Source organism: Pteropus vampyrus, unplaced genomic scaffold, assembly GCF_000151845.1.
Source record: "Pteropus vampyrus isolate Shadow unplaced genomic scaffold, Pvam_2.0 Scaffold213, whole genome shotgun sequence".
NCBI lineage: Eukaryota > Metazoa > Chordata > Mammalia > Chiroptera > Pteropodidae > Pteropus > Pteropus vampyrus.
This window is the reverse complement of record NW_011888994.1, coordinates 2,679,073-2,690,268: the sequence shown is the minus strand read 5'-3', so window position 1 is coordinate 2,690,268 and position 11,196 is coordinate 2,679,073.

The following is an 11,196-nucleotide window of genomic DNA, read 5'->3' as shown; positions in this document are numbered from 1 at the left end:
TTTGGAACTATTTATGGAAACAGATTTCAGCTCTAGGTAACAAGGTAATTGCTGTCTTCTTCCTTCTCTGTCAACAGAGGTATCAGTGGCTTATAGGAGATGCCTTTAACATAATCGGAGTATTCTATCTCCCCCTACCTGACTTAGAAGAAAGGCCACGAGTGGTCACCTCTTGAAAAGTTACTAGAATATATTAGAGATACACCCTCACTACTGTATAAAAAAGGAATATTCAGTGCATTATTTTGCCTGTATACTTGATAAGGTTAAGGTGGATATGTTAGTTAGGCTTAAGGAGGAAATTCCTTTTTCACAATTATAAAGAAAGTCCTGTCTTGTTTAAAGTTGTTTGTTTGTTTGTTTTTTTAAATGCCTACAGCACCTGGTATTCTTAGGTGGTCTCCAATCCAAGTACTAACGAGGCCCGACCTTAGCTTCCGAGATCAGACGAGATCGGGCACGTTCAGGGTGGCATGGCCATACACCTGTCTTGTTTAAGATTACAGAAATAGAAATAGTGTTCTAAAACTATTAGTTCTGGCCTTTAATTTCCCTCATGGAACTCCACAGTATACTACAATAGTGAAGGAAACTTTAATTTAGAGATCTTTTTGAATAGTATATCTTTTCTGAGTTCTGCTGTTTGATTAAATAGAAAACTTCTTAACATTTCATTATAAAAGTAGATTTATCTTAAATACTTTTAAGTACACACATTTTACTTCATGCTCCTTTTTATGTGGACTGACAATCTTTATCTTCTACTCCATTTATATTTAATGTTCCTAATGATATATTTGGGTTTAAATCTATCATCTCATTTATGCTGTTTGTTTCAACTATTCCATCTTTATTTTTTCTCTTCTTATTTGCCTTTTTTGGATTGATTGTTTTCTACCATTTTATGTTTTTCCTCAACTAGTTGGAAAATTATATACTCTTATTTTTATTATTTTAATGGTTACTCTAGAAATTATAATATACTTTCTTAACTTGGGTCCTCTAGAAAGTAGAACCTGAGGCAAAGATGAAAGTGTTGTTCCTTTACTCGGGAGGTGCAGATCCAGGGGAATGAGGGTGGGGAAGAAAAAGGAAATTGAGGCAAGGAAAAAATTGATGCAGTGTGTTACCACAGTGGCCAGGCTTAGTGACAAGCTGTGAAGATTCATAGGAGTCTCCCAGCAAGTGTGTTCACTTTGAGAGTGGGACTTCTCCAGAACTGCTCCCCTCTGAGCAGTTCATTGAAGGAAGGAAGGTAGGAATAATACAGTTTCTTCTTTCATCTCACATTCCCATTGGTTAAAGTTTGCTACACAGGGCTGTGTCATCTGGTCCTTTGGCAGCTGTTCAGGAAGCCAGATCTTGTGTTCAGTGGTGTGATGTTGCAGCCAGCTCTGGAAGGTGGAGGGGCACTTTAGATCAGGTAGGCTTGGTGTGCTTCAATTTGGACTCCAGCCAGCTCAGGAAGCTGGGCAACAGCGGCAGCAGTGTGGAATAGGAGGCAAGCAACACCTTGGAAAAAAGAAAGCAGCCAGGGGAATCTGAGGAGGCATTAGGAGTTTGTGTCCAATACTTCCATAACATCAAAATCTAAAGTTAATATCTACCTTTACCCTTCCATAGATAATACATTTAACCTCATTTACCTCCTTTCTCATTTATATATTGTTATTGTCATATATCTCTTTTTTGTTTCACAAGACATTAATACTTGTTTTAGTCAGTGTTTATTAAGATTTAATAACATTTACCACTTTTTTGACTCTTCATTTCTTCTTACATCGCAGATCTATTTAAGATCGTCACCTGAAGTACAACCTTTAGAATACACTAGTATTCAAGGTATATAGTATGCTCCCTATTATGTGAGGAAGAAGGAAGAATAGACTATATTTTTGTATTAGAGAAAAGATACTGGAAAACAACAGGAAATCAATGAAACCGAAAGTTGGTTCAACAAAATCGAAAAATCTTTAGGTAGATTGACCAATAGGAAAAAAAAAAGAAAACTGAAATTACTAAGATCAGGAATAAAAAAGCAGATATCGCTGTGGACTTTATAAAAATAAAGATTATAAGGGGAGATGAGTGAACGTTGATGGGTGTAATGAACATGTTCTAAAATTGATTGTGGTGACGATCATTCAACTCTATGAACATACTAGAAACCATTGGAAGTTGTGGTGAAGCAAATGAAAATAATGTAGCTAATGTTAGCTGTTAGTGTGGGCCTGATTAATAACACAAAAGCAATCATGTTTATCAGGTAAGGTAGTAAGTGTGGAGCTGGAGTTTGGAGAGGAACTGTAATAAAATTTCTTTTTCATTTATTTGGGTCAGTTCAAGCAATATATTTTCTACCTATATGTGGCAGTATGTGTAGTGTTTCTATCTTGTTGTGACCTGTATGTGGCAACATGCACTGTTTCTATTTTGTTGCGACCTCTTTTGCCCTTGAGAATAACTATCTATACAAGGTGAAGACTGGCAGTACTATTTGGAGGCTTAGTACATGCAGACTAAGGGAAAGGCCCTGGGACTGAAAATCTACCTCCATAAACTTAGGACAGGGAAAGACGGAAGAAAGAGGCTGGCCACTCCAGTATGTTAATTAGTACAGTTTGTAAGAGAACTACATACCAGGAGTGTCTTGGGCAGCTACAAGATGAAATGGACTTGTACTGCTTGCAAGGCACCCAAGAATTATATAGAACAAGGTGAGATAGTTACCAGTGCTGGTGTATGACTAGTCCTGGGTACAAGTAAATGCTTTACATGTTTGACCAGATCAGGACAATGGCCTGTCCCAGAAACCAGCACATAGTGGGAGGCAGGGAAGGACTACTGGTTTATGTCAGAATGAGCATTGGTTATGATCAGTCTCCAAGTGGGGTTAGTAGGAAGCAAATCTCCCCCTTCTGGCCTAGGGCCAGCTCATGGGTCAGGCAGCCATTGTGTCTTGGAATAGTCTCTCCTCCACAAAACTAAAGGAAAATGTTTAGATTCAAAGCATGTAAGTCCTGTATTTTAGGACCAGCTGTGACCCACTATATACCTGAATACATGTCATAATCAAAACACATGTCACAACAGTGAGGGGACAGCAGGATTTCTGCTTACAATGACAGGAAAGAAGAACCATAATCATTTTGTAAGATTTTGCAATACTTTTGAACTTCCTTATGTCTGTGGTCAAATAGATTCAGGTGTCTGTATCTCTGTAATGATTGGCAAATTCATAACATGAAATTGATGCAGGACAGAGCAAATTTCCCCAAGGGTGGGAGAGACCAAGTTCTGTACCGTGAGAAGAAGAGTCCTTTGGTTGGCGGAGAGTGTAGAGTGTAGTGTGGAGAATGGGTTGTTAGCAATCCCAGCAAAAATCTTGCTTTGTTCTGAAGGTGTCCTCTTGGTCTGGCTGCAGGGCTGAGCAGCATATTGCAGTCTCTGATTACGGCTTTATTAACATTTTAATTCTCTTGCTTCCTCCCTACATTAAACTGATTTCATGAATGGTGACAAAGAAGGGTACAGCCAGTCTTCAGGAAGTGGGGTGGTAGAATTGCAAGGCCTTTAATCAGTGGCAGAGTTTAGGAGAAAGGGCAAGAAGTTTGGGTCCGTGGGGCCTAGAGTAAAGGCAGAAAGGGCATAGGAGGTTGTCATGCTTCTGGGAAGCCGGTTTGGGAATGTCTTTATACCCCTCTAGGGTCCTGTTCTTTAGAAGATTCATTATTCTCTTTGTACGTTCCCTAATTCTGTTCTGGGGAAACCTATTAAAAGATGGACTGGGGGGCTCTGATGGGGTCCTTATGGGATTTAAATTTTTTATTTCACCTGACTAAATTGCTATTTGTGTCACACCTCAGGCCAGGACCCTGGAAATAATACACAATTTTTTCATTTGTTAACTCAACAAACCTTGTATATTTGCTATCTAACAGGATCCTAGGCAGTAGGATACAGACACCAAAAAGGACACAAGCCTTAACCTTATGGATCTGTGAACTTCCCAGCCTAGAAGGCAGACCTATAAAGAAGTCAGTGTGAAAATGTGAATACTATGCCAAATGCTATGGGAATGTAGAAGAGAAGCTATAAAATAGGCTTGGAGGCAAACTCAAATGCCTAAGGGGCCAGGCAGATAGATAATGCAAGTTAAGTGGAAGCCTAGTTACTGCAACGTGGTGGCATCTGGAAAGTACAAGTTCCTCCTAAAAGAGGCAGCCTCTAGATTCTGGGCTCAGGGATAGAAGAGAGATGTAATTTTCACTGTGCATTCTTTTGTACCTTTGAATGTTATACGTGTGCTTTTGTTACCTTGTTAAAAAAAAAACAAACATTAAAAATTTTTAAATTAAATGTATTAGGAGTGACACTGGCCAATAAGATTATATAATTTTCAAGTGTACAATTCAGTAATGCATCATCTGTATATTGTATTGTGTATTCAGCACCCAAAATCAAGTCTTCTTTCGTCACCGTGCATTTGACCTCCTTTTTACCCTCTTCTGCCTCGTCCCACCCATCTTCCTCTCTGGTAACCACCATACTGTTGTCTGTGTCTATGAGTTTTTGTTTGTTTTTTTTTTTGCTTTCTGTTTTATAGCCCACATATGATTGAAATCATATGGTTCTTGTTTGCTTCTGTCTGACTTATTTCGCTTTGCATGATATTCTCAAGATCCATCCATGTTGTCGCAAATGGTAGTATTTCATCTTTTCTTTTGGCTGAGTAGTGTGCGTGTATATCACATCTTTATCTAGTCCTCCATTGAAGGACACTTAGGTTTTTTCCACATCTTGGTCACCGTGAATAATGCAGCAGTGAACATAGGGGTACTTACATCTTTACGAATAAATGTTAAAAAAAAAAAAAAAAGGATTTTTAAAGGAGGTAACCATTTCTCAGCTCCCACCATTTTTTCCCTTCTGAGAATATAGGTCCCCTGGTGTCATATGTTTTGATATTTAAAGAGAATATGAAAAACTGGATTTTTAAGTTCTCCTAAGTTTTAAATGTCTGCATCTAATTTTTAAGAACCATAAAGGCTAAATAAAACTTATCTGCAGGTCACCAGTTTACGAACTGGCCTGGCCTATCCCTCCTCTATTCCTTATCATCAGGGCAGATAATCTTTTAATTTTCAGGTGTCAGGCTTTCCTGGGACATATCCCACTTAGGAGGTCATTCAGTTCAGATTTTGGGTATTAAGAATTGATTCTTTGGAGGAAGAGAGATCTTTTAAGGATCTCTATAGTTAATGATTCTAAGGGTGATGACTGGACTTGTAGCATCAGCATCATCTGGGAACAAGTTAGAAATGCATACTCATAGGCCCTATCATATACCTATCGAATCAGAAACTCGGGGGGTGGGCCTAGCAATGTTTTAACAAATCCCCCAGGTGATTATGATAAGTGCTAAAGTGTGAGAACCCCTGCCTCTAATCTTGTTATAGAGATACATAGGTAACTTAAAAACAGGTCCTGATAATAGAATTCTACTGAACTTAAAAAGAAAAAATTAACTCAGGTAACTTTACAGTAAACAAGTCCCAAACATGGAATTGCTTTTTCATTCTTTAGATTGTCATTAAACATTAATGAATTTGTATATGTACTTAAATTATTTTAATCAAATTTATTGAGTTGTAATTAACATACAATAAAATGTTCCCATTTTAAGTGGGAGGTTTGATGCCTTTTAGCAAATGTATATACACCCATGCAGCGACCTCCACGACTGAAAGGGAACGTTTTCATCACTCATCACGTGCATCTGGCCACTTTGTTCTCATTACTCCCCAGTATTTCAAGTACTGGGTACCACTAATCTGTTTTCTATCATTGTAGATTATATTTGCCTGTTATACACTTTCTTACAGATCGAATCATACGGTACACATGGCTTCTTTTGCCTAGCGTAATGTTTTGGGGATTCATCCATGTTGTGTGTATCAATAGTTTGTTCCTTCATACTGCCTACTAGTGTTCCATCGCCTGGATACTTTATCATTTTTTTATTCTCAATAGATATTGAGGTGATTTCTGGCTTTTTGGTTGTTTTAAATAGAACTACTATGAACATTCCTTTATAAGTCTTTGTGTGTTCATATGTTTTCATTTTTCCTTTGGTAAATATGTAAGAATGGAATTACTAGGTTGAATGTAATTAACTTACATGACACTGCCCAGTTCATGTTTTTTCCAAGGAATTGCACCATTTTACACTCCCACACCCTTAACCAACAGCTGGTATTCTATAATCCAGATGTTAATTTTTAGAACATTTTTGCAACCTAGAGTAGGCAATGATTTCTTAGGACACAAAAAGCATCTATCATAAAAGAAAAAATTAAAATCAGACATCAAAATTTAAAACATCTGCCTTGAAAGACACTATTAAGAAAACAAAAAGACAATTCACAAGCTGAGAGAATATGTTTGCAATGCAAACATCTAAGGACTGGAATCTAAAATATATAAAGAATTCTTGCAATTCAGTAATAATAAGGTAAACAATCCAATTTTTAAATGGGCAAAAGTTTGATCATTTTGCCAAAGAAGATATATGACTATCTGTAACGCAGGAGCTCCAGGCTTGGAACTTGCACCTGGGCTTTGGATGTTCCGAAAAAACCACCAGGAGGACATGCCGTTTATTACTCATGAGGCAGGGGAGCTCAGATGGCAGCTGGTCGGAGCTGCAAGAAAAAGGTGCTGCTGACAAAGAACAAGCAACATTTTATACACACAGGCAGAGGGAGAGGTTATCTCATTGTAACCACCTGTGCTGCTTGGTTACAAGAGCTGGTTACAGGAGCAGATAAGTCCATGGGAACTGCAGAAAGAGTCCTTGCGAGCAGGCACTGCCAAGAGCCCTTTCTGTACTGCCTTCTTTATGACTGCTGACCAAGCAGCCATCTTGTCTTCTGAGTATGTGGAGAGGCTGTGTTCTGAATTAACCCCACAATATCCAGCGAAACATTAAATTAAAACCATACTGAGATAACGTACCCTGATAATAGAATTCTACTGAACTTAAAAAGAAAAAATTAACTCAGGTAACTTTACAGTAAACAAGTCCCAAACATGGAATTGCTTTTTCATTCTTTAGATTGTCATTAAACATTAATGAATTTGTATATGTACTTAAATTATTTTAATCAAATTTATTGAGTTGTAATTAACATACAATAAAATGTTCCCATTTTAAGTGGGAGGTTTGATGCCTTTTAGCAAATGTATATACACCCATGCAGCGACCTCCACGACTGAAAGGGAACGTTTTCATCACTCATCACGTGCATCTGGCCACTTTGTTCTCATTACTCCCCAGTATTTCAAGTACTGGGTACCACTAATCTGTTTTCTATCATTGTAGATTATATTTGCCTGTTATACACTTTCTTACAGATCGAATCATACGGTACACATGGCTTCTTTTGCCTAGCGTAATGTTTTGGGGATTCATCCATGTTGTGTGTATCAATAGTTTGTTCCTTCATACTGCCTACTAGTGTTCCATCGCCTGGATACTTTATCATTTTTTTATTCTCAATAGATATTGAGGTGATTTCTGGCTTTTTGGTTGTTTTAAATAGAACTACTATGAACATTCCTTTATAAGTCTTTGTGTGTTCATATGTTTTCATTTTTCCTTTGGTAAATATGTAAGAATGGAATTACTAGGTTGAATGTAATTAACTTACATGACACTGCCCAGTTCATGTTTTTTCCAAGGAATTGCACCATTTTACACTCCCACACCCTTAACCAACAGCTGGTATTCTATAATCCAGATGTTAATTTTTAGAACATTTTTGCAACCTAGAGTAGGCAATGATTTCTTAGGACACAAAAAGCATCTATCATAAAAGAAAAAATTAAAATCAGACATCAAAATTTAAAACATCTGCCTTGAAAGACACTATTAAGAAAACAAAAAGACAATTCACAAGCTGAGAGAATATGTTTGCAATGCAAACATCTAAGGACTGGAATCTAAAATATATAAAGAATTCTTGCAATTCAGTAATAATAAGGTAAACAATCCAATTTTTAAATGGGCAAAAGTTTGATCATTTTGCCAAAGAAGATATATGACTATCTGTAACGCAGGAGCTCCAGGCTTGGAACTTGCACCTGGGCTTTGGATGTTCCGAAAAAACCACCAGGAGGACATGCCGTTTATTACTCATGAGGCAGGGGAGCTCAGATGGCAGCTGGTCGGAGCTGCAAGAAAAAGGTGCTGCTGACAAAGAACAAGCAACATTTTATACACACAGGCAGAGGGAGAGGTTATCTCATTGTAACCACCTGTGCTGCTTGGTTACAAGAGCTGGTTACAGGAGCAGATAAGTCCATGGGAACTGCAGAAAGAGTCCTTGCGAGCAGGCACTGCCAAGAGCCCTTTCTGTACTGCCTTCTTTATGACTGCTGACCAAGCAGCCATCTTGTCTTCTGAGTATGTGGAGAGGCTGTGTTCTGAATTAACCCCACAATATCCAGCGAAACATTAAATTAAAACCATGCTGAGATAACGTACATATGCCTTAGAATGGCTAAACTTAAATACTACTCTCTGTGCGTATGTGCTTTTGGTTGAAAAAAGTCATTGAAAAGAGTATTACTTTAAAACTCAAAACATCGAATCCTCTTCAGATTGGGTAGTGGACATTTGTGAGTGTATGTTTGCATTTTGTTTTTGGCTACCTAGTTTTTTAATTGCCTTCCTTTGAGAATTGTTTCCCCTTCCTGCCATATAGAGGTGATATTTGGATACTTTTCCATTCAAGGCTATGCAGAAGTTTTCAGCGTCACTAGGAATCAAAAAGGAGTTCTTTCAACTGATAAAAGGTCTCCACTAGAAATCTACAACACCATATTTAGTGGTCAAAATTTCTGCCAAAGTCAAGAATAAATAGGATATCAATTATTCCTGTTATTAAGCAACATTATATTAAAGGGTATAGTCAATGCAACAAGACAAAATGAAAAGACCGTAAAAGACAAAACTGTCATAATATTCAGATAATACAAATATCTACTTAGAAAATCCAACAGGATTTATAATCATACATTAAAAATAGACCAGCATGAGTCCTATAGATCATCAATATTTAGAAAAACAGAATAGTAAAAAAAAATGCAAATCATAAGGGCAACAAAATCGACAAGGTGCTACAATAAATGTAATGTGTGTTGGACTGAGATGCACACGTTATTGGTAAAAAAAAAAAAAAAGTTTATTGGCAGATAGAAGGGTCAGCAGTGTGGAGAGGTTCCCTTGACCTCTGGGCTTGCTGTAAAAAGAATTGTGGATCTAGGAGCAGCTGGATTGTCATTAAATATTAATGGAAAGTGCTTCAAAAGAACACTGTCTTTGTAACATTATACATGTTCACACAAAATTTAGGAGGAACTGGTGAATAGCTGGTCAACTATATAACAATGATTGCTTCTTGGCTGGGTGAATGGCCTTGTTGGACTTCGCCAGAGGAGTTCACATACCAGTACTCCTGGTAACAGCTGGAAAGAAGCCTTGCTAACAGCAATTTGTTCAACTATGCTTTCTGGGATACCTGGGTTTGCCTTTCCTTAAAATCTAGCCTTATGGCAGCATAACAGTGGTTAAAAGTGCAGACTCTAGCAAGACTCTGGTTAATCTGAACCCCTATGTGCATGAGTTTCCACATCAGTGAAATGGAAATAATAATATCTCCTTCATATGGACTGTTAAAGGGATTAAATGGACATATCTAAAGTGCCTGGCAATTAGTCATCTAAATAAGTTTTAGTTCTTATTGGTAATAATTACACGATATTATTGAAATGATTTTTAAAAGTATAAACCCTGAAAAAATAAGAAAGCAAAAGGGGACCATCAACACATAGAGTATTTCTGAAAAGAATTTTTCCCCTCTTTAATGCCTCCCCTACACACACTTCCACCCCTGAGCTACGGATGTTGCCCTCCCCCCGCTTTTTTTTTTTAAGGGCTGGATCTCTGAAGGCGGGGAGGAGGGGCGACAGGGCATCTCCCCGCCCATGAGGTTGCTGTGCACACGGAGGTCTTGTCTGTGGCTCCAGCTGGGGTGCGAACCCAGGATCTTCTGCATGTAAAGCAGACATGCTAAACACTACACTGTGGAGCCACTCCCCCAACTTTTGAAATTTTTAACCATAATTTTGACCATTTAGCTTTTAAATTGCCTAATTCTTAAACATAAATTGAAAACCAGGGATCAGTATTCATTTGAGGAAAGCTGATAATGTGAAAATAAAAAAGTAAATGACAATAGCCTTTGAATAAACAGATAATTCAGGAGACAGATGAACTAAACATTAGTATTGATAAAATTAATCAGGACTCACAAAAATGGAGGCCATCACGGTGGCCCGGCCCAAGTCACAAATCAACCTAAGTCAGCCTGCACTTACAGAAACAAATGGAATAGTAGTACTCAATGAAGCAGGCCAAAAGAAACCGCAGCATAAACACAGGTATAACCTGTTGGAGGCTATTTACCCTGCATAGAACGCTGGAGCAGCTGGGGACTTGGAACACCAGGTGAGGAGGAGGGCAGGGATGATGGGAAGGGCTGAAAACTGGGTGAGACTAATTTAAAATCTGTGCGTGGAACAGTTGGCTCCTTCTACCCCAGAATCAGATTATTTGATAGACAGGTGTTAACCCTGAGGCAAAAACTTAGATGATCCTTCTCTTTAAAAAAAATTTGAATAAACTGTTTCAGCTGACTTGAAGGAGCCAGTGTGGGCACTGGCATCCCAAAACAGAATCTTTCAAGAACGGGTCATTTTATGCTCAAGGAACATCTGAGGTGAGCTTTCAGCTGCTAGCTCTGTCTTTACAGGTAACTTGAAATCATTTTCTGAGATGTTCGTCTGACATTTAGGGCTTCTCCAGGGTAAATCTTGGCTCCTCAGTCTGGTCTCCATAAAGTAAATGGTTTAAGTTCACGTGGCTTTTAATTAGATTTTTAACCATAATTTTGACCAATCAGCTTTTAAATTGCCTAATTCTTAAACATAAATCGAAAACCAAGGATCAGTATTCATTTGAGGAAAGCTGGTCATGTGGGGAAAAAAAAAGTAAATGACAATAGCCTTTGAAGAAACAGATAATTCAGGAGACAGATGAACCAAGCATTAGCATTGATTAAGTTAATTTGT